This window comes from Carcharodon carcharias, chromosome 26 (genome assembly GCF_017639515.1).
Source record: "Carcharodon carcharias isolate sCarCar2 chromosome 26, sCarCar2.pri, whole genome shotgun sequence".
Classification (NCBI taxonomy): domain Eukaryota; kingdom Metazoa; phylum Chordata; class Chondrichthyes; order Lamniformes; family Lamnidae; genus Carcharodon; species Carcharodon carcharias.
The window spans coordinates 3604442-3629340 of NC_054492.1; positions in this window are offsets into that span (position 1 = coordinate 3604442).

The following is a 24899-nucleotide window of genomic DNA, read 5'->3' on the forward strand; positions in this document are numbered from 1 at the left end:
TAGTGATGGGGGATCCGGTTTAGTGATGGGGGTTCGGGTTTAGTGATGGGGTTCAGGTTTAGAGATGTGGGATCGGGTTTAGTGATGTGGAATCGGGTTTAGTGGTGGGGAATTATGATTAGCATTGGGGGATCAGGTTTAGTCATGAGGGATCGGGTTTAGTGATGCGGGATCGGGTTTAGCTATTGGGGATCAGGTTTAGCGATGGGGGATTGGGTTTAGTAATGTGGGATCCGGTTTAGCATTGGGAGATTCGATTTAGCCATCGGGTATCAGGTTTAGCTATGGGGGATCGGGTTTAGTGCTGTGGGATCAGGTTTAGTGTTGGGGGATCGGGGTTAGTAATGGGCGATCTGGTTTAGTGATGTGGGATCGGGTTTAGTGGTGGGGGATTGGGGTTAGTGATGGGGGATCTGGTTTAGTGATGGGGATCGGGTTTAGTGGTGGGGGATTGGGGTTAGTGATGGGGGATCTGGTTTAGTGATGGGGATCGGGTTTAGTGATGGGGATCAGGTTTTGTGATGGTGGATCATGTTTAGCATTGGGGGATCGGGATTTGTGATGGGGATCGTGTTTAGTGATGGGGATCTGGTTTAGATGTGGGGGGATAAAGTTTAGTGATGCCGGGTCTGGTTTACCAATGGGCGACCACGTTTAGCATTGGGGGGTCAGGTTTAACAATGGGGGATTGGGTTTAGTGCTGGATGATCGGGTTTAGTGGTGGGGGATCGGGTTTATCTATGGCGGTCATGTTTAGCATTGGTGGATCGGTTTTCATGATGGGGGATCGGGTTTAGTGATGAGGGATTGGGTTTAGTGATGGGGAATCGTGTTTAGCTATTGTGGATCGGGTTTAGTTAAGGAGGATCAGTTTTAGTGATGCGGGTTCCAGTTTAGGAATGGGAGGTCGAGTTCCGCCATGGGGATCTGGTTTAGCTATGGGGTATCGGGTTTAGTGATGTGGGCTCAGGTTTAGTGATGGGGGATCGGGGTTTGTGATGGAGGATCTCGTTTAGTGATGGGAGATCATGTTTAGCATTGGGGTTTCGGGATTAGTGATGGGGATCGTCTTTAGTGATAGGGGATCGAGTTCAGCTTGTGGGATCGTGTTTAGTAATGCAGGATCCGGATCAGCGATGGGGGACCATGTTTAGCATTGTGCGATCAGGTTTAGAGATGGGGGATTGGCTTTAGCGATTGTTGATCGTGTTTAGTGATGGGGAATCATGTTTAGCGATGGGGGATCCGGTTTAGTAAAGGAAGAACATGTTTAGCATTGGGTGATCAGGTTTAGTGATGGGGAATCAGATTTAGTGATGGGGGATCGTGTTTAGCTATTGGGGATCAGGTGTAGCTAAGGGGGATTGGGTTTAGTAATGCGGGATCCGGTTTAGCAATGGGAGATTCGATTTAGCCATGCGGGATCAGGTTTAGCTATGGGGGATTGGAATTAGTGATGTGGGATCGGGATTAATGATTGGGGATTGGGGTTAGTGATGGGGGATCTGTTTTAGTGATGGGAGATCTGGTTTAGTGCTGGGAGATCAGGTTTAGTGATGGGGGATCATGTTTAGCATTGGGGGATTGGAATTAGTGATGGGGATCGGGTTTTGTGATCGGGATTGGGTTTAGATGTGGGGGATCAGGTTTAGTGATGCCGGGTCTGATTTACCAATGGGCGACCATGTTTAGCATTGTGGGATCGGGTTTAGTGATGGGGGATTTGGTTTAGCGATCGGTGATCGTGTTTAGTGATGGGGATCTGGTATAGTGATGGGGGATCGGGTTTAGTGATGGGGGATCTGATTTAGATGTGGGGGATCGGGTTTAGTGATGGGGGATCAGGTTTTGTGGTGGGGGATTATGTTTAGCATTGTGGGATCAGGTTTAGTGATGGGGGATCGGGTTTAGTGATGGGGGATCATGTTTAGCATTGGGGGATCGGGATTAGTGATGGGGATCGGGTTTATTGATGGGGATCGGGTTTAGATGTGGGGGATCAGGTTTAGTGATGGCGGGTCCGGTTTACCAATGGGCGACTATGTCTAGCATTGGGGTTCGGGTTTAGTGATGGGAGATTGGGTTTAGCGAATGGTGATCAGATTTAGTGATGGGGCATCCTGTTTAGTGATGGGGGATCGGGTTAGTGGTGGGGGATCGGGTTTATCTATGGCGGTCATGCTTAGCTTTGGTGGATCGGGTTTAGTGATGGGGGATCGGGTTTAGTAATGCGGGATCCGGTTTAGCAATGGGAGATTCGATTTAGCCATGGGGGTTCAAGTTTAGCTATAGGGGATCGGGTTTAGTGATGTGGGATCAGGTTTAGTGTTGGGGGATCGGGGTTAGTGATGGAAGATCTGGTTTAGTGATGGGGGATTGGGTTTAGAGATGGGGGATCATGTTTAGTGATCGCGGATCAGGTTTAGTGATGGGGATCAGGTTTAGTAAAGGGGGAACATGTTTAGCATTGGGGGATCAGGTCTAGTGATGGGGGATCAAATTTAGTGATGGGGATCGTGTTTAGCTATTGCGGATCAGGTTTAGCTAAGGGGGATTGGGTTTAGTAACGCGGGATCCGGTTTAGCAATGGGAGATTCGATTTAGCCATGGGGGATCAGGTGTAGCTATGGAGGATTGGAATTAGTGATGTGGGATTGGGTTTAATGATTGGGGATCGGGTTTAGTGATGAAGGATCTGGTTTATTGATGGGGGATCGGGTTTAGTGCTGGGGGATCAGGTTTAGTGATGGGGATCATGTTTAGCATTGGGGGATTGGGATGAGTGATTGGGATCGGGTTTAGTGATGGGGATCGGGTTTAGTTGTGGGGGATCAGGTTTAGTGATGCCGGGTCCAGTTTACCAAAGGGTGCCCATGTTTAGCATTGGAGGATCGGAATTAGTGATGGGGGATTTGGTTTAGCAATCGGTGATCGAGTTTAGTGATGGGGATCTGGTTTAGTGATGGGGGATCGGGTATAGTGATGGGGTATCGGGTTTAGTAATGCGGGATTGGGGTTTAGTGATGGGGGATCGGGTTTAGTGATGTGGGATCGGGTTTAGTGATGGGGGATCTTGTTTAGTGATGGTGGATCGGCTTTAGTGCTGGGGGATCTGGTTTAGTGGTAGGGGATTATGTTTAGCATTGGGGGATCAGTTTTATTGATGGGGATCGGGTTTAGTGATGCGGGATCAGATTTAGCTATTGGGGATCAGGTTTACCTATGGGGGATTTGGTTTAATAATGCGGGATCCAGTTTAGCAATGGAAGATTTGATTTATCCATGGGGGATCAAGTTTAGCTATGGGGGATCAGGTTTAGTGATGTGGAAGTATGTTTAGTGATGGGGGATCGGTGTTAGTGATGGGGGTTCTGATTTAGTGATGGGGGATTGGGTTTAGTGATGGGGGATCATGTTTAGCATTGGGGGATCGGGTTAAGTGATGGGGAGGGCTTTAGTGAAGGGGGATCGGACATAGATGTGGGGGATTGGGTTTAGTGATGGGGGATCGGGCTTAGATATGGGGGATCAGGTTTAGTGATGCGGGGTCCGGTTTAGCGATGGGGATCATGTTTAGCATTGGGGGATCATGTTTAGTGATGGGGGATCGGGTTTAGTGATGGGGATCGGGTTTCAGTGTGGGGGATTGGCTTTATTGATGTGGGTTCGAGGTTACTGATGGGGTATCGGGTTTAGTGATGGGGGGATAAGGTTTAGTGATGGGGGATCGGATTTAGCTATGGGGATCAGGTTTAGTGATGTGATGTCCCGTTGAGCAATGGGGGACCATGTTTAGCATTGGGGGATTGGGTTTAGTGATGGGAGATTGGGTTTTGTGATCGCGGATCAGGCTTAGTGATGGGGGATCAGGTTTAGTGATGGCGGAACATTTTTAGTGATGGGGATCGGGTTTAGTGGTGGGGGATTACGTTTAGCATTGGGGGATCAGGTTTAGTGATGGGGGATCGGGTTAAGTGATGGGGGAGCTGTTTAGCTATTGGGGATCAGGTTTAGCTATGGGGGATTGGGTTTAGTAATGCGGGATCTGGTTTAGCAATGGGAGATTCGATTTAGCCATGGGGGTTCAAGTTTAGCTATAGGGGATCGGGTTTAGTGATGTGGGATCAGGTTTAGTGTTGGGTGATCGGGGTTAGTGGTGGAAGATCTGGTTTAGTGATGGGGGATTGGGTTTATAGATGGGGGATCATGTTTAGTGATCGCGGATCAGGTTTAGTGATGGGGATCAGGTTTAGCAAAGGGGGAACATGTTTAGCATTGGGGGATCAGGTCTAGTGATGGGGGATCAAATTTAGTGATGGGGATCGTGTTTAGCTATTGTGGATCAGGTTTAGCTAAGGGGGATTGGGTTTAGTAATGCGGGATCCGGTTTAGCAATGGGAGATTCGATTTAGCCATGGGGGATCAGGTGTAGCTATGGAAGATTGGAATTAGTGATGTGGGATCGGGTTTAATGATTGGGGATCGGGTTTAGTGATGAAGGATCTGGTTTATTGTTGGGGGATCGGGTTTAGTGCTGGGGGATCAGGTTTAGTGATGGGGATCATGTTTAGCATTGGGGGATTGGGATGAGTGATTGGGATCGGGTTTAGTGATGGGGATCGGGTTTAGTTGTGGGGGATCAGGTTTAGTGATGCCGGGTCCAGTTTACCAAAGGGTGCCCATGTTTAGCATTGGAGGATCGGAATTAGTGATGGGGGATTTGGTTTAGCAATCGGTGATCGAGTTTAGTGATGGGGATCTGGTTTAGTGATGGGGGATCGGGTATAGTGATGGGGTATCGGGTTTAGTAATGCGGGATTGGGGTTTAGTGATGGGGGATCGGGTTTAGTGATGTGGGATCGGGTTTAGTGATGGGGGATCTTGTTTAGTGATGGTGGATCGGTTTTAGTGATGGGGGATCTGGTTTAGTGGTAGGGGATTATGTTTAGCATTGGGGGATCAGTTTTATTGATGGGGATCGGGTTTAGTGATGCGGGATCAGATTTAGCTATTGGGGATCAGGTTTACCTATGGGGGATTTGGTTTAATAATGCGGGATCCAGTTTAGCAATGGAAGATTTGATTTATCCATGGGGGATCAAGTTTAGCTATGGGGGATCAGGTTTAGTGATGTGGAAGTATGTTTAGTGATGGGGGATCGGTGTTAGTGATGGGGGTTCTGATTTAGTGATGGGGGATCGGGTTTAGTGATGGGGGATCATGTTTAGCATTGGGGGATCGGGTTAAGTGATGGGGAGGGCTTTAGTGAAGGGGGATCGGACATAGATGTGGGGGATTGGGTTTAGTGATGGGGGATCGGGTTTAGATATGGGGGATCAGGTTTAGTGATGCGGGGTCCGGTTTAGCGATGGGGATCATGTTTAGCATTGGGGGATCATGTTTAGTGATGGGGGATCGGGTTTAGTGATGGGGATCGGGTTTCAGTGTGGGGGATTGGCTTTATTGATGTGGGTTCGAGGTTACTGATGGGGTATCGGGTTTAGTGATGGGGGGATAAGGTTTAGTGATGGGGGATCGGATTTAGCTATGGGGATCAGGTTTAGTGATGTGATGTCCCGTTGAGCAATGGGGGACCATGTTTAGCATTGGGGGATTGGGTTTAGTGATGGGAGATTGGGTTTTGTGATCGCGGATCAGGCTTAGTGATGGGGGATCAGGTTTAGTGATGGCGGAACATTTTTAGTGATGGGGATCGGGTTTAGTGGTGGGGGATTACGTTTAGCATTGGGGGATCAGGTTTAGTGATGGGGGATCGGGTTAAGTGATGGGGGAGCTGTTTAGCTATTGGGGATCAGGTTTAGCTATGGGGGATTGGGTTTAGTAATGCGGGATCTGGTTTAGCAATGGGAGATTCGATTTAGCCATGGGGGTTCAAGTTTAGCTATAGGGGATCGGGTTTAGTGATGTGGGATCAGGTTTAGTGTTGGGTGATCGGGGTTAGTGGTGGAAGATCTGGTTTAGTGATGGGGGATTGGGTTTATAGATGGGGGATCATGTTTAGTGATCGCGGATCAGGTTTAGTGATGGGGATCAGGTTTAGCAAAGGGGGAACATGTTTAGCATTGGGGGATCAGGTCTAGTGATGGGGGATCAAATTTAGTGATGGGGATCGTGTTTAGCTATTGTGGATCAGGTTTAGCTAAGGGGGATTGGGTTTAGTAATGCGGGATCCGGTTTAGCAATGGGAGATTCGATTTAGCCATGGGGGATCAGGTGTAGCTATGGAAGATTGGAATTAGTGATGTGGGATCGGGTTTAATGATTGGGGATCGGGTTTAGTGATGAAGGATCTGGTTTATTGTTGGGGGATCGGGTTTAGTGCTGGGGGATCAGGTTTAGTGATGGGGATCATGTTTAGCATTGGGGGATTGGGATGAGTGATTGGGATCGGGTTTAGTGATGGGGATCGGGTTTAGATGTGGGGGATCAGGTTTAGTGATGCCGGGTCCAGTTTACCAAAGGGTGCCCATGTTTAGCATTGGGGGATCGGGATTAGTGATGGGGGATTTGGTTTAGCGATCGGTGATCGTGTTTAGTGATGGGGATCTGGTTTAGTGATGGGGATCGGGTTTAGAGATGTGGGAGCGGGTTTAGTGATGTGGGATCGGGTTTAGTGATGGGGAATCTGGTTTAGTGATGGGGGATCGGGTTTAGTGATGGGGTATCAGGTTTAGTGGTGGGGGATTATGTTTAGCATTGTGGGATCAGGTTTAGTGATGGGGGATCGTGTTTAGTGATGGGGGATCAGGTTTAGCTATTGGGGATCGGGCTTAGCTACGGGGGATTGGGTTTTGTAATGCAGGATCCGGTTTAGCAATGGGAGATTTGGTTTAGCATCGGGGATCAAGTTTAGCTTTGGGGGATCAGGTTTAGTGATGGGGATCATGTTTAGCATTGGGGGATTGGGATGAGTGATTGGGATCGGGTTTAGTGATGGGGATCGGGTTTAGATGTGGGGGATCAGGTTTAGTGATGCCGGGTCCAGTTTACCAAAGGGTGCCCATGTTTAGCATTGGGGGATCGGGATTAGTGATGGGGGATTTGGTTTAGCGATCGGTGATCGTGTTTAGTGATGGGGATCTGGTTTAGTGATGGGGATCGGGTTTAGAGATGTGGGAGCGGGTTTAGTGATGTGGGATCGGGTTTAGTGATGGGGAATCTGGTTTAGTGATGGGGGATCGGGTTTAGTGATGGGGTATCAGGTTTAGTGGTGGGGGATTATGTTTAGCATTGTGGGATCAGGTTTAGTGATGGGGGATCGTGTTTAGTGATGGGGGATCAGGTTTAGCTATTGGGGATCGGGCTTAGCTACGGGGGATTGGGTTTTGTAATGCAGGATCCGGTTTAGCAATGGGAGATTTGGTTTAGCATCGGGGATCAAGTTTAGCTTTGGGGGATTGGGTTTAGTGATGTGGGATCATGTTTAGTGATGGGGTATCGGGGTTAGTGATGGGGGGTCTGGTTTAGTGATGTGGGATCAGGTTTAGTGATGGGGGATCATGTTTAGCATTGGGGGTTTCGGGATTAGTGATGGGGATCGTCTTTAGTGATGGGGATCGGGTTTAGATGTGGGGGATCAGGTTTAGTGATGGCGGGTCCAGTTTACCAATGGGCGACCATGTCTAGCATTGGGGGATCGGGTTTAGTGATGGGAGATTGGGTTTAGCGATTGGTGATCAGGTTTAGTGATGCGTATCCGGTTTAGTGATGGGGGATCGGGTTTAATGGTGGGGATCGGGTTTAGTGATGAGGGATCTGGTTTATTGATGGGGGATCGGGTTTAGTGCTGGGGGATCAGGTTTAGTGATGGGGATCATGTTTAGCATTGGAGGATTGGGATTAGTGATTGGGATCGGGTTTAGTGATGGGGATCGGGTTTAGATGTGGGGGATCAGGTTTAGTGATGCCGGGTCCGGTTTACCAAAGGGTGCCCATGTTTAGCATTTGGGGATCGGGATTAGTGATGGGGGATTTGGTTTAGCAATCGGTGATCGAGTTTAGTGATGGGGATCTGGTTTAGTGATGGGGGATCGGGTATAGTGATGGGGTATCGGGTTTAGTAATGCGGGATTGGGGTTTAGTGATGGGGGATCTGGTTTAGTGATGGGGGGATCGGGTTTAGTGATGTGGGATCGGGTTTAGTGATGGGGGGATCTTGTTTAGTGATGGTGGATCGGTTTTAGTGATGGGGGATCTGGTTTAGTGGTAGGGGATTATGTTTAGCATTGGGGGATCAGTTTTAGTGATGGGGATCGGGTTTAGTGATGCGGGATCAGATTTAGCTATTGGGGATCAGGTTTACCTATGGGGGATTTGGTTTAATAATGCAGGATCCAGTTTAGCAATGGGAGATTTGATTTATCCATGGGGGATCAAGTTTAGCTTTGGGGGATCAGGTTTAGTGATGTGGAATTATGATTAGTGATGGGGGATCGGTGTTAGTGATGGGGGATCTGATTTAGTGATGGGGGATCGGGTTTAGTGATGGGGGATCATGTTTAGCATTGGGGGATCGGGTTAAGTGATGGGGAGGGCTTTAGTGAAGGGGGATCGGACTTAGATGTGGGGGATTGGGTTTAGTGATGGGGGATCGGGTTTAGATATGGGGGATCAGGTTTAGTGATGCGGGGTCCGGTTTAGCGATGGGGATCATGTTTAGCATTGGGGGATCAGGTTTAGTGATGGGGGATCGGGTTTAGTGATGGGGATCGGGTTTCAGTGTGGGGGATTGGCTTTATTGATGTGGGTTCGAGGTTACTGATGGGGTATCGAGTTTAGTGATGGGGGATAAGGTTTAGTGATGGGGGATCGGATTTAGCTATGGGGATCAGGTTTAGTGATGCGATGTCCCGTTGAGCAATGGGGGACCATGTTTAGCATTGGGGGATTGGGTTTAGTGATGGGAGATTGGGTCTTGTGATCGCGGATCAGGCTTAGTGATGGGGGATCGGGTTTAGTGATGGGGGATTGGGTTTAGTGATTTGGCATCAAGTTTAGTGATGGGGTATTGGGTTCAGTGATGGGGGATCGGGCATAGATATGGGGATCAGATTTAGTGATGCAGTGTCCTGTTTACCAATGGGGGACCATGTTTAGCATTGGGGGATCGGGTTTAGTGATGGGGGATCGGGTTTAGATTTGGGGGATCACGTTTAGCATTGGGGGATCGGGTTTAGTGTTGGGGGATCGGGTTTAGTGATGGGGATTGGGTTTAGCGATGGGGAATAGTGTTTAGCTATTGAGGATCGGGTTTAGTTTAGGGGGATCAGGTTTAGTGATGCGGGACCGGTTTAGCAATGCAAGGTCGGGTTTCACCGTAGGGGATCAGGTTGAGCTATGGGGGATCATGTTTGGCATTGAGGGATCGGGTTTAGTGATGGGGGATCGGGTTTAGATATGGGGAATGGGTTTTGTGATGGCTATCAGGCGTAGTGATGGGCAATCACGTATATTGATGGGGGATCATTCTTTTGCTCTGGGGGATCGTGTTTAGTGATGGGGGATCAGCTTTAGTGACGGGGATCAGGTTTAGCTACATGGGATCAGTTTTATTGATGGGACATTGGGCTTGGCGATCGGGGATCGAGTTTAGGGATCAGGGGTCGGGATGAGTGATGTGGAATCAGGTTTGGTGATGGGCGATCATGTTTAGCATTTGGGGATCGGGTTTAGTGATGGGGGATCATAATTAGCATTATGGGATCCTGTTTAGTAATGGGGCATTGGGTTTAGCTATGGGGGATTGGGTTCAGTGATGTGGGATCGGGTTTAGGGATGGGGTATTTGGTTTATTGATGGGGGATCAGGTTTAGTGATGGTGGATCGGGTTTAGCTATGGGGATCAGGTTTAGTGTTGCGGGATCCGGTGTAGTGATTGACGACCATGTTTAGCTTTGGGGGATCGGGTTTAGTGATGGGGGGTTCGTTTTAGTGATGGGGGATCGGGTTTAGTGATGAGGGATTGGGTTTAGTGATGCAGAATCCGGTTTAGTGATGGGAAACCTTTTTAGCATTGGGGGATTGGGTTTAGTGATGAGGGATGGGGTTTAGCGATCGGGGATCGGGTTTAGTGATGGGGGATCGGGTTTAGTGATGGGGATCAGGTTTAGTGATGGGGATCAGGTTAAGCAATGGGGATCATGTTTAGCATTGGGGGATCGGGTTGAGTGATGGGGGATCGGGTTCAGTGATGGGGGATCCGGTTTGGTGATGGGGGATCGAGTTTAGCTATGGGCGATCAGGTTTAGTGATGCAGCATCCGTTTTAGCGATGGGGGAACCATGTTTAGCATTGGGGGATCGGGTTTAGTGATGGGGGATTGTGTTTAGTGATTGGGGATCGTGTTTAGTGATGGGAGATTGGGTTTAGTGATGGGGGATCAGGTTTAGCGATGGAAGATCATTTTTAGCTCTGGGAGATCGAGTTTAGTGATGAGGGATCAGGTTTAGTGACGGGGGATCGTGTTCAGCCATGGGGGATCGGGTTCAGTGATGCAGGTACTGGTTAAGCGATGGAGGATCAGGTTTAGAGATGTGAGATCGGGTTTAGTGATCGGGATCCGTTTTAGCAATGGGAGATCGGGTTTAGCCATGTGGGATCAGGTTTACCTATGGGCGATCAGGTTTAGTGATTGGGTATTGGATTTAGTGATGGGCGATCAGGTTGAGAGATGGGGGATCATTTTTAGCTCTGGGCGATTGGGTTTAGTGATGGGGATCAGGTTTAATGATGGGGGATCGAGTTTAGCTATGGGGTTCGGATTTAGTGATGCAGGATCCGGTTTAGCGATGGGGGACCATGTTTATCATTGGGGGATTGGGTTTAGTGATGGGGGTTCGGGTTTAGTGATGGGGGATTGGGTTTAGTGATGGGGGATCTGGTTTAGTGATGGCGGATTGGGTTTATCTATGGAGGATCATGTTTAGCATTGTGGGATTGGGTTTTGTGATGCGGGATCGGGTTTAGTGATGTGGGATCGGGTTTAGTGATGGGGAATCGTATTTAGCTATTGAGGATCGGGTTTAGTTAAGGGGGATCAGGTTTAGTGATGCAGGAACCGGTTTAGCAATGGGAGGTCGGGTTCCGCCATGGGGGATCTAGTTTAGTTATGGGGGGTCGGGTCTAGAGATGTGGGATCGGTTTTAGTGATGTGGGATCGGGGTTTAGTGATGGGGGATCATGTTCAGTGATGGGGGATCGGGTTTAGTGATGGGGGATCAAGTTTAGTGGTGGGGGGTTATGTTTAGCATTGGGGGATCAGGTTTAGTGATGGGGATCGCGTTTAGTGATGCGGGATCGGATTTAGCTAATGGGGATCAGGTTTAGTTATGGGGGATTGGGTTTAGTAATGCGGGATCTGGTTTAGCAATGGGAGATTCGATTTATCCATGGGGGAGCAAGTTTAGCTATGGGGGATCAGGTTTAGTGATGTGGGGATATGTTTAGTGATGGGGGATCGGGGTTAGTGATGGGGGATCCGATTAAGTGATGGGGGATCGGGTTTAGTGATGGGGGATCATGTTTAGCATTGGGCAATCCGGTTTAGTGATGGGGATGGGCTTTAGTGAAGGGGGATCGGTTTTAGAAGTAGGGGATTGAGTTGAGAGATGGGGGATCGGGTTTAGATATGGGGGATCAGGTTTAGTGGTGCAGGGTCCGGTTTAGCAATGGGGGACCATGTTTAGCATTGTGCGATCGGGTTTAGTGATGTGGGATTGGGTTTAGTGATCGGTGATCGAGTTTAGTGATGGGGGATCCGGTTTAGTGATGGGGGATCGGGTTTAGTGATGGGGGATCTGGTTTAGCTATGGGCAATTTTGTTTAGCTATTGAGGATCATCTTTAGTTTAAAGGATCAGGTTTAATGATGCAGGATCCCGTTTAGGGGAGGTCGGATTTCACTGTGGGAGATCACGTTTATCTATGGGGGACTGGATTAGTGATGTGGGATCGGGGTTAGTGATGTGGGATCGTGTTTAGTTATGGGGGATGTGGTTTAGTGATGGGGGATCATGTTTAGCATTGGGGGATCAGGTTGAGTGATGGGGGATCAGGTTTAGTGATGGGGATCGGGTTTCGATGTGGGGGATTGGGTTTAGTGATGTGGGATCGGGGTTAGTGATGGGGTATCGGGTTCAGTAATGGGGGATCGGATTTAGCTATGGGGGATCAGGTTTAGTGATGCGATGTCCGGTTTAGCAATGGGGGACCATGTTTAGCATTGGGGGATCGGATTTAGTGATGGGAGATTGGGTTTTGTGATCGCAGATCAGGCTTAGTGATGGGGGATCGGGTTTAGTGATGGGGGATCAGGTTTAGTGATGGGGGATTGGGTTTAGTGATGGGGGATCGGCTTTAGTGATGTGGGATCGGGTTTAGTGATGGGGGATCGGGTTTAGTGATGGGGAATAGTGTTTAGCTATTGAGGATCAGGTTTAGCTTAGGGAGATCAGGTTTAGTGATGCGGGACCGGTTTAGCAATCGGAGGTCGGGTTTCATCGTGGGGGATCAGGTTTAGCTATGGGGGATCATGTTTGGCATTGAGGGCTCGGGTTTAGTGATGGGGGGTTGGGATTAGTGATGGGGGATTGGGTTTAGATATGGGGGATTGGGTTTTGTGATGGGTATCGGGCTTAGTGATGGGCAATCACGTTTAGTGTTGGGGGATCATTTTTTGCTCTGGGGGATCGGGTTTAGTGCTGGGGGATCAGGTTTAGTGATGGGGGATCGGTTTTAGCTAAAGGGGATCAGGTTTAGTGATGGCACATTGGGTTTGGCGATCGGGGATCGAGTTTAGGGATGGGGGGGTCGGGATGAGTGATGGGGGATCGGATTTCGTGTTAGGGGATCGGGTTTAGTGATGGGGAATCAGGCTTTGTGATGGGGGATCATGTTAGCATTTGGGGATCGGGTTTAGTGATGGGGGATCATGTTCAGCATTGCGGGATCTGGTTTAGTAATGGGGGATTGGGTTTAGGTATGGGGGATTAGGTTCAGTGATGTGGGATCGGGTTTAGGAATGGGGTATCGGGTTTATTGATGGGGATCAGTTTTAGTGACGGAGGATCAGGTTTAGCTATGGGAGATCGGGTTTAGTGTTGCGGGATCCGGTGTAGCAATTGAGGACCATGTTTAGCATTGGGGGATCGGGTTTAGTGGTGAGGAATTGTGTTTAATGTTGCGGGATCCGGTTTAGTGATGGGAAACCTTTTTAGCATTGGGAGATCGGGTTTAGTGATGAGGGATGGGGTTTAGCAATGGGATTCGGGTTTAGTGATGCAGGATCCGGTTTAGCAATGGGGGACCATGTTTAGCATTGGGGGATTGGGTTTAGTGATGGGGGAATGGGTGTAGTGATTGGAGATCGTTTAGTGATGGGGGGTCGGGATTAGTTAGGGGGATCGGGTTTAGTGTTGGGGGATCGGGCTTAGTGATGGGGATCAGGTATAGTTATGTGGTATCTTGTTTAGCTATTGGGGATCGGGTTTAGCTATGGGGGATCGGGTTTAGTAATGCAGGATTGGTTTTAGTGATCGGGCATTGGATTTAGTGATGGGGATCGTTTTTAGTGGGGGATCATGTTTAGTGATGGGGAGCATGTTTAGCATTAGGGGATCGGGTTTAATGATGGGGGATCAGATTGAGTGATGTGGAATCATGGTTAGCATTGGGGGAACAGGCATAGTGATGGGGGGTCAGGTTTACTGATTGGGGATCATGATTAGCTATTGGGGCTCGGGTTCAGCTATGGGGGATCGGGTGTAGTGAGCAGGATCTGGATTAGCATAGGGAGATCGTGATTAGCCGTCGTGGATCAGGTTTAGCTATGGGGGATCGGGTTTAGTGATGTGGAATCAGGTTTAATGATGGGGGGGGTCGGTTTTAGTAATAGTGGATCGGGTTTAGTGATGGGGGAACAGCTTTAGTGATGAGGGATCATGTTTAGCATTGGGGGATCGGGTTTAGTGTTGTGGGATCGGGTTTAGTGATGGGGTATCGGGTTTAGTGATGGGGATCAGGCTTTGTGATGTGGGATCGGGTTTAGATATGTGGGAGTGGGTTTAGTGATGTGGGATTCAGTTTAGCGATGGGGGTCCATGTTTAGCATTGGGGGATCGGGTTTAGTGATGGGGGATCAGGTTTAGTGATGGGGGCTCAGGTTTAGCGATGGGGGATCATATTTAGCATTGGGGGATCGGGTTGAGTGATGGGGGATCGGGTTTAGTGATGGGGGATAAAGTTTAGTGATGGGGGTTCGAGTTTAGTTATGGGCGATCGGGTTCGTTGATGCAGGATCAGGTTTAGTGATGGGGGACCATGTTTAGTATTGGAGGGTTGGGTTTAGTGATGGTGGATCGGGTTTAGCTATGGGAGATTGGGTTTAGCCAAGGGGTTTCAAGTAAAGCTATGGGGAATCGCGTTTAGTGATGGGGGATCAGGTTTAGTGATGGGAATCATGTTTTGCATTGGGGGATCGGGTTTAATAATGTGGGATCCATTTAAGCAATGGGAAATTCGATTTAGCCAAGGGGAACAAGGTTAGCTATGGGGGATTGGGTTTAGTGATGTGGGATCGGGTACAGTGATGTGAGATTGGGGTTAGTGATGGGGCATCTGGTTTAGTGATGGGGGATCGGCTTTAGAGATGGGGTATCAGGTTTAGTGATGTGGGATCATGTTTAGCATTGGGGGATCGGGTTTAGTGATGGGCATCGGGTTTAGTGATGGGGATCGGGTTTAGATGTGGGGATTGGGTTCAGTGACGGGGGATCAGGGTTAGTGATGGGGGATCGTGTTTAGTGATGGGGGATCGGCGTTAGTGATTTGGGATCAGGTTTAGTGATGCGGGAACATGTTTAGCATTGGGGGATCGGGTTTAGTGTTGGGGATCGGGTTTTGTGATGGGGGATCGGATTTAGTGATGGGGGATCGGGTTTAGTGATGGGAGATCGGGTTAGGTAATGGGGGCTCAGGTTTAGAGATGGGGGATCATGTTTAGCATTGGGAGATCGTGTTTAGTGATGGGGGATCAGGTTTAGTGATGGGGGATCAGATTTAGTGATGGGGCATCGTGTTTAGCTATTAGGGATCAGGTTTAGCTAAGGGGGATTTGGTTTAGTAATGTGGGATCCGGTTTAGCAATGGGAGATTCAATTTCGCCATGGGGGATCAGGTTTAGCTATGGGGGATTGGGATTAGTGATGTGGGATCGGGTATTGTGATAGGGGATCGGGGTTAGTGATGGGGGATCTGGTTTAGTGCTGGGGGATCGGGTTTAGTGATGGGGGATCAGGTTTAGTGATGTGGGATCATGTTTAGCATTGGGGGATCAGGATTAGTGATGCGGATCGTGCTTAGTGATGGGGATCGGGTTTAGATGTGAGGGATCAGGATTAGTGATGCCGTGTCCGGTTTACCAATGGGCGACCATGTTTAGCATTGTGGGATCAGGTTTAGTGATGGGGGATTAGATTTAGTGATGGGGCATTGTGTTTAGCTATTGGGGATCAGGTTTAGTTAAGGGGGATCAGGTTCAGTGATGCAGGGTCCAGTTTACCAATGGGCGACCATGTTTAGCATTGGGGGATCGGGTTTAGTAATGGGGGAATGGGTTTAGCGATCGGTGATCGAGTTTAATGATGAGGATCCGGTTTAGTGATGGGGGATCGGGTTTTGTGATGGGGGATCGGATTTAGTGATGGGGGATCGGGTTTAGTGATGGGGAATCGTGTTTAACTATTGAGGATCGGGTTAGTTAAGGGGGATCAGGTTTAGTGATGCAGGACACGGTTTAGCAATGGGAGGACGGGTTCCGCCATGGGGGATCTGGTTTAGTGATGGGGGATCAGGGTTATTGATGGGGGATCTGGTTTAGCCTTTGAGGATCGGTTTTAGTTTAGGGGGATCAGGTTTAGTGATGCGGGATCCGGCTTGGCAATGGGAGGCCGAGTTCCACCGTGGGGGGTCTGGTTTAGAATTGGGGGATCGGGTTTAGTGATGGAGGATCAGGTTCAGTTTTGGGGGATTATGTTTAGCATTGGGGGATCAGGTTTAGTGATGGGGGATCGGGTTTAGTGATGGGGAATCGGGTTTAGATATTAGGGATCAGGTTTAGCTCTGGGGGATTGGGTTTAGTAATGCGGGATCCGGTTTAGCAATGGGAGATTGGATTTAGCCATGTGGGATCAAGTTTAACTATGGGGGATCGGGTTTAGTGATGTGGGATCAGGTTTAGTGATGTGGGATGGGGTTTAGTGATGGGGATCTGGTTTAGTGATGTGGGATTGGGTTTAGTGATGGGGGATCGGTGTTAGTGATGGGGGATCTGTTTTAGTGATGGGGGATCGGGTTTAGCAATGGGGCTCATGTTTAGTGATGGGGGATCGGGTTTAGATGTGGAGGATCAGGTTTAGTGATGCCAGGTCCGGTTTACCAATGGGCGACCATGTTTAGCATTGGGGGATCAGTTTTAGTGATGGTGGATTGGGTTTAGCGATCAGTGATCGAGTTTAGTGATGGGGGATCTGGTTTAGTGATGGGGATAGGGTTTATTGATGGGGGATTGGGTTTATCTATGGCACATCATGTTTAGCAATGGGTGATCGGGTTTAGTGATGGGGGATCGGGTTTAATGATGGGGGATCGGGTTTAGTGATGGTGATTCGTGTTTAGCAATTGAGGGTCGGGTTTAGTCAAGGGGGATCAGGTTTAGTGATGCGGGATCTGGTTTAGCAATGGGAGGTCGAGTTCTGACATGGGGGATCTGGTTTAGCTATGGGAGATCGGGTTTAGAGATGTGGGATGGGGTTTAGTGATGTGGGATCGAGTTTAGTAATGGGGATCTTGTTTAGTGATGTGGATCGGGTTTAGTGATGGGGTATCTTGTTTAGGGATGGGGTCGGGTTTCGAGATGTGGGATCTAGTTTAGTGATGGGAGATCGGTTTTAGTGTTGGGCGATCATGTTTAGCATTGGGGGATCATGTTTAGTGATGGGGATCGGGTTTAGTGATGGGGGAATTGGTTTAGATGTGGCGGAATGGGTTTAGTGATGGGGGATCGGGTTTAGATATGGGGGATCGGGTTTAGTGGTGGGGGATCAGGTTTAGTGATGGGGATCATGTTTAGCATTGGGGAATGGAATTTAGTGATGGGGGATTGCGCTTAGTGATGGGAGATTGTGCTTAGCTATGGGGTATAGGATTTAGCTATAGGGGATCGGGGTAAATGATGTGGAATCATATTTAGCATTGGGGGATCGGATTTAGTGATGGGGGATCCGGTTTATTGATGGGGGATCATGTTTAGCTTTGGGTAATCGGGTTTAGCGATGGGGGATTGGGTTTAGTGATGTGGGATTGGGTTTAGTGATAGGGGATCAGGTTTAGCGATGGGGGAATCATGTTTAGCATTGTGGAATCGGCTATAGTGTTGGGGGATTGGGTTTAGTGATGGGAGATCGTGTTTAGCTATGGGGGATCGGGTTTAGCTATGGGGGATCGGGTTTAGTGATACGGGATCGGGTTTAGCAACGGGAGATTGGTTTTAGCCGTGCGGGATCAGGTCTAGCTATGGGGGATCAGGATTAGTGATGTGGGGTCGGGTTTAGTGATGGGGAATCGGGTTTAGTGATGGGGAATCGGTTTTAGTGATGGGGCATCGGGTTTAGATTTGGGGGATTGGGTTTAGTGATGGGGCATCGGGTTTAGTGATGTGGGATCGGGTTTAGCAATGGGGGATCAGGTTTAGTGATGGGGGACAGGTTTAGTGATAGGGGATCAGGCTTAGCGATGGGGGATCACGATTAGCATTGAGGGTTCAGGTTTACTGATGGGGGATTGGGTTTAGTGATGAGAGCTCGTGTTTAGCTATGGGGTATCGGGTTTCGTGATACGGGATCTGGTTTAGCAATGGGTGATCGGGTTTAGCCGTGGGGGATCGGGTTTAGCTATGGGGAATTGGCTTTAGTGATGTGGGATCGGATTTAGTGATGGGGGATCGTGTTTAGTGATGGTGGATCGGGTTTAGTGATGTGGGCTCAGGTTTAGCGATGGGGGATCATGTTTAGCATTGGGAAATCGGGTTTAGTGATGTGGGATCAGGTTTAGTGATGTGGGATCGGGTTTATAGATGGGGATCTGGTTTAGTGATGTGGGATTGGGTTTAGTGATGGGGGATCGGTGTTAGTGATGGGGGATCTGTTTTAGTGATGGGGGATCGGGTTTAGTGATGGGGCTCAGGTTTAGTGATGGGGGATCATGTTTAGTGATGGGGGATCGGGTTTAGATGTGGAGGATCAGGTTTAGTGATGCCAGGTCCGGTTTACCAATGGGCGACCATGTTTAGCATTGGGGGATCAGTTTTAGTGATGGTGGATTGGGTTTAGCGATCAGTGATCGAGTTTAGTGATGGGGGATCTGGTTTAGTGATGGGGGATAGGGTTTATTGATGGGGGATTGGGTTTATCTATGGCACATCATGTTAAGCAATGGGTGATCGGGTTTAGTGATGGGGGATCGGGTTTAATGATGGGGGAATCAGGTTTAGTGATGGTGAATCGTGTTTAGCAATTGAGGGTCGGGTTTAGTCAAGGGGGATCAGGTTCAGTGATGCGGGATCCGGTTTAGCAATGGGAGGTCGAGTTCTGACATGGGGGATCTGGTTTAGCTATGGGAGATCGGGTTTAGAGATGTGGGATCGGGTTTAGTGATGTGGGATCGAGTTTAGTAATGGGGATCTTGTTTAGTGATGTGGATTGGGTTTAGTGATGGGGTATCTTGTTTAGCGATGGGGTCGGGTTTCGAGATGTGGGATCTAGTTTAGTGATGGGAGATTGGGTTTAGTGTTGGGCGATCATGTTTAGCATTGGGGGATCATGTTTAGTGATGGGGATCGGGTTTAGTGATGGGGGAATTGGTTTAGATGTGGGGGAATGGGTTTAGTGATGGGGGATCGGGTTTAGATATGGGGGATCGGGTTTAGTGATGGGGGATCAGGTTTAGTGATGGGGATCATGTTTAGCATTGGGGAATGGAGTTTAGTGATGGGGGATTGCGTTTAGTGATGGGAGATCGTGTTTAGCTATGGGGTATAGGATTTAGCTATAGGGGATTGGGGTAAATGATGTGGAATCATATTTAGCATTGGGGGATCGGATTTAGTGATGGGGGGTCCGGTTTATTGATGGGGGATCATGTTTAGCTTTGGGTAATCGGGTTTAGCGATGGGGGATTGGGTTTAGTGATGTGGGATTGGGTTTAGTGATAGGGGATCAGGTTTAGCGATGGGGGAATCATGTTTAGCATTGTGGAATCGGCTATAGTGTTGGGGGATTGGGTTTAGTGATGGGAGATCGTGTTTAGCTATGGGGGATCGGGTTTAGCTATGGGGGATCGGGTTTAGTGATACGGGATCGGGTTTAGCAACGGGAGATCGGTTTTAGCCGTGCGGGATCAGGTCTAGCTATGGGGGATCAGGATTAGTGATGTGGGGTTGTGCTTAGTGATGGGGAATCAGGTTTAGTGATGGGGAATCGGGTTTAGTGATGGGGCATCGGGTTTAGATATGAGGGATTGGGTTTAGTGATGGGGCATCGGGTTTAGTGATGTGGGATCGGATTTAGTGATAGGGGATCAGGTTTAGCGATGGGGGATCATGATTAGCATTGAGGGATCAGGTTTACTGATGGGGGATTGGGTTTTGTGATGGGAGATCGTGTTTAGCTATGGGGTATCGGGTTTTTTGATACGGGATCTGGTTTAGCAATGGGTGATCGGGTTTAGCCGTGGGGGATCGGGTTTAGCTATGGGGGATCGGCTTTAGTGATGTGGGATCGGATTTAGTGATGGGGGATCGTGTTTAGTGATGGTGGATCGGGTTTAGTGATGTGGGCTCAGGTTTAGCGATGGGGGATCATGTTTAGCATTGGGAGATTGGGTTTAGTGATGGGGTTCAGGTTTAGTGATGTGGGATTGGGTTTAGATATGGGGGATTGGGCTTAGTGATGTAGGATTGGGTTTAGTGATGGGGTATCGGCTTTAGTGATGGGGGATCAGGTTTAGCGTTGGGTATCATTTTTAGCTATGGGGGATCGGGTTCAGTGATAGGGGATCAGGGATAATGATGGGGGATCGAGGTTAGCTATGGGGATTCGTGTTTAGTGATGTGGGATCAGGTTAAGTGATAGGGAATCGGGTTTAGTGATCGGGGATCGGGTTTAATGATGGGGGATCAGGTTTAGCGATGGGGGTCATTTTAGCCCTGGGGAGTCGGGTCCAGTGATGGGGGAACTGGTTTAGTGATAGGGGATCGAGTTTAGCTATGGGGGATTGGGTTTATTAATGCAGGATCCGGATCAGAGATGGGGGACCATGTTTAGTATTGGGGGATCAGGTTTAGTGATGGGGGATTGGATTTAGCGATTGGGGATAGTGTTTAGTGATGGGGGCTCATGTTTAGTGATGGGGGATCAGGTTTAGCCAAGGGGGAACATATGTAGCCTTGGGGGATCAGGTTTATTGATGGGGGGTCAGATTTGTGATGGGGGATCGTGTTTAGCTATTGGGGATCAGGTTTAGCAAAGGGGGATTGGGTTTAGTAATGCGGGACCCGGTTTAGCAATGGGATATTCAATTTAGCCATGGGGAATCAGCTGTAGCTATGGGGGATTGGGTTTAGTGATGTGGGATCGGCTTTAGTGATGGGGGATCGGGGTTAGTGATGGGGGACCTGGTTTAGTGATGGTGGTTCTGGTTTAGTGATGGGGATCTGGTTTAGTCATGGGGGATCATGTTTAGCATTGGGAGATCGGGATTAATGATGGGGATCGTGTTTAGTGATGGGGATCGGGTTTAGATGTGGATGATCAGGTTTAGTGATGCCGGATCCGGTTTAACAATGGGCGACCATGTTTAGCATTGGGGGATCAGGTTTAGTGATGGGGGATTGGGTTTAGTGATGGGGGATCGGCTTTATCTACGGCAGATCATGTTTAGCATTGGGTGATCGGGTTTAGTGATGGGGGATCGGGTTTAGTGATGGGGGATCGGGTTTAGTGATGGGGGATCGGGTTTAGTGATGGGGAATCGTGTTTGGTGATGGGGAATCGTGTTTAGCTATTGAGGATCAGGTTTAGTTTAAAGGATCAGGTTTAGTGATGCAGGATCCAGTTTAACAATGGGAGGTGGGGTTTCACCGTGGGGGACCAAGTTTAGCTATGGGTGATCAGGATTAGTGATGTGGGATCAGGGTTAGTGATGTAGGATCGTGTTTAGTGATGGGGGATTGGGTTTAGTGATGGGAGATCGTGTTTAGCTAGGGGGGGATCGGAGTTAGCTATGGGGGATCGGGTCTAATGATGTGGGATCATGTTTAGCATTGGGGGATCGGATTTAGTGATGGGGGATCGTATTTAGTGATGGTGGATCATGTTTAGCTATGGGTAATCGGGTTTAGCAATGGGGATCGGGTTTAGTGATGTGGGATCAGGTATAGCGATGGGGGATCAGGTTTAGTGAAGGGTATGGTTTTAATGATAGGGGATCAGGTTTAGTGATGGGGGATCATGTTTAACATTGGGGGATCGTGTTTAGTGTTGGGGAATTGGGTTTAGAGATGGGAAATCGTGTTTAGCTATGGGGGATCGGGTTTAGTGATGGGGGATCGGGTTTAGTGTTGTGGCAACGTCTTTAGTGATGTGGGATCGGGTTTAGCGATGGGGGATCGGGTTTAGTGATGGGGGATCGGGTTTAGTGATGTGGGCTCAGGTTGAGCGATGGGGGATCATGTTTAGCAATGGGAGATCGGGTTTAGTGATGGGGGATCGGGTTTAGCGATGGGGGATCAGGTTTAGTGATGCGGGATCATGTTTATCATTGGCGGATCCGTTTTAGTGATGGGGGGTCGGCTTTAGCTATGGAGGAACGGGTTTAGTGTTGCGGGATCAGGTTTAGTGATGGGGGATCAAGTTTAGTGATGGGGATCGAGTTTAGCTATAGGCAATCGGGTGTATGATGCAGCTTCCGGTTTAGCGGTGGGGGAACCATGTTTAGCATTGGGGGATCGGGTTTAGTTATGGCGGATCAGGTTTAGCTAGGATGGATTGTGTTCAGTGGTGTGGGATCGTGTTTTGTGATGGGGGAACCGGTTTACCAATGTGAGATTGCGTTTTGCCGTGGGGGTCTAGTTTAGCTATGTGAGATCGGGTTTTGTGGTGGGGTGTCGGGTTTAGTGATGGGGGATTGGGTTTAGCGATGGGGGATCAGGTTTAGTGATGCGGGATCATGTTTATCATTGGCGGATCCGTTTTAGTGATGGGGGGTCGGAATTAGCTATGGAGGAACTGGTTTAGTGTTGCGGGATCAGGTTTAGTGATGGGGGATCAAGTTTAGTGATGGGGATCGAGTTTAGCTATAGGCAATCGGGTGTATGATGCAGCTTCCGGTTTAGCGGTGGGGGAACCATGTTTAGCATTGGGGGATCGGTTTTAGTGATGGGGGATTGTGATTAGCGATCGGGGATCACGTTTAGTGATGGGGGATTGGGTTTAGTGATGGGGGATCGGGTTTACTGATAGGGGATTGGATTTAGTGAAGTGGGATTGGGTTTAGCTATGGGGGATCTGGTTTAGTGTTGCGGATCCAGTTTAGCAATCGGGGACCGTGTTTTGCATTGGGGGATTGGGTTTAGTGATGGGGGATTGGGTTTAGTCATGGGGGATCGGGTTTAGTCATGGGGGATCAGGTTTAGCATTGGGGGATCGGGATTCGTGATGAGGGATTGGGTTTAGTGATGCGGGATCCGGTTTAGCGATGGGGAACCTGTTTAGCATTGCGGGATCGGGTTTAGTGGTGAAGGATTGGGTTTAGCGATCGGGGGTATAGTGATGGGGGATTGGGTTTAGTCATGGGGGATCAGGTTTAGTGATGGGGAACCTGATTAGCATTGCGGGATCGGGTTTAGTGATGAAGGATTGGGTTTAGCGATCGGGGGTATAGTGATGGTGGATCGGGTTTAGTGATGGGGGATCACGTTTAGCGATGATGGATCATGTTTAGCATTGGGGTATCGGATTTAGTGATGGGGGATCTGGCTTAGTGATGGAGGATCGGGTTTAGTCATGGGGATCAGGTTTAGCACTGGGGGATCGGGATTCGTGATGAGGGATTGAGATTAGTGATGCAGGATCCGGTTTAGCGATGGGGAACCTGTTTTGCATTGCGGGATCGGGTGTAGTGATGAAGGATTGGGTTTAGCGATCGGGGGTATAGTGATGGGGGATCGGGTTTAGTGATGGGGTATCAGGTTTAGCGATGGTGGATCATGTTTAGCATTGGGGTATCGGATTTAGTGATGGGGATCTGTTTTAGTGATGGGGGATCGGGTTTAGTCATGGGGGATCAGGTTTAGCATTGGCGGATCGGGATTCATGATGAGGGATTGGGTTTAGGATGTGGAATCCGGTTTAGCGATGGGGAACCTGTTTAGCATTGCGGGATCGGGTTTAGTGATGAAGGATTGGGTTTAGAGATCGGGGGTATAGTGATGGGGGATCAGGTTTAGCGATGGTGGATCATGTTTATCATTGGGGTATCAGATTTAGTGATGGGGGATCTGGTTTAGTGATGGGGGATCAAGTTAAGTGATGGGTGATCGAGTTCAGCTATGGGCGATTGGGTCTAGTGATGCAGGATCCGGTTAAGCATTGGGGGAACCATGTTTAGCATTGGGGGATTGGGTCTAGTGATGGGGGAAAGTGTTTAGCGATCAGGGATCAGGTTTTGTGATGGGGGATTGGTTTTACTGATGGGGGATCGGGTTTAGTGATGTGGGATCCGGTTTAGTGATGGGGGATCAGGTTTAGTGACGGGGGATCATGTTTAGCTATGGGGGATCGGATTTAGTGGTGCAGGTTCTGGTTAAGTGATACGGGATCATGTTTAGTGATGTGAGATTGGGTTCACTGATAGGGATCCGTTTTAGCAATGGGAGATCAGCTTTAGCCATGGGGGATGAGGTTTTGCTATGGGGGATCGGGTTTAGTGATGGGGGTCGAGTTTAGCATTGGGGGAATGGGTTTAGTGATGGGGGATTCCGTCTAGCGCTCGGGGCTAGGGTTTAGTGATGGGGCATCGGGTTTAGCGATGCTGGAAGGGGTTTAGTGATGGGGCATCAGGTTTAGCGGTTTGGGAACCATGTTTAGCAATGGGGGATCGGGTTTAGTGATGGGGGATTGTGTTTAGTGATCGGGGATCACGTTTAGTGATGGGGGATTGGGTATAGTGATGGGGGATCGGAATTAATGATAGGGGATCGGGTTTAGTGATGTGGGATCGGATTTAGCTATGGGCGATCGGGTTTAGTGTTGCGGATCCGGTTTAGCAATTGGGGACCGTGTTTTGCATTGGGGGATTGGGTTTAGTGATGGGGGATTGGGTTTAGTGATATGGGATCGGGTTTAGTCATGGGGGATCAGGTTTAGCATTGGGGGATCGGGATTCGTGATGAGGGATTGGGTTTAGTGATGCAGGATCTGGTTTAGAGATGGGGAACCTGTTTCGCATTGCGGGATCGGGTTTAGTGATGAAGGATTGGGTTTAGCGATCGGGGGTATAGTGATGGGGGATCGGGTTTAGTGATGGGGGATCAGAAGTAGCGATGGTGGATCATGTTTAGCATTGGGGTATCGGATTTAGTGATGGGGGATCTGGTTTAGTGATGGAGGATCGGGCTTAGTCATGGGGATCAGTTTTAGCATTGGGGGATCGGGATTCGTGATGAGGGATTGAGATTAGTGATGCAGGATCCGGTTTAGCGATGGGGAACCTGTTTTGCATTGCGGGATCGGGTTTAGTGATGAAGGATTGGGTTTAGCGATCGGGGGT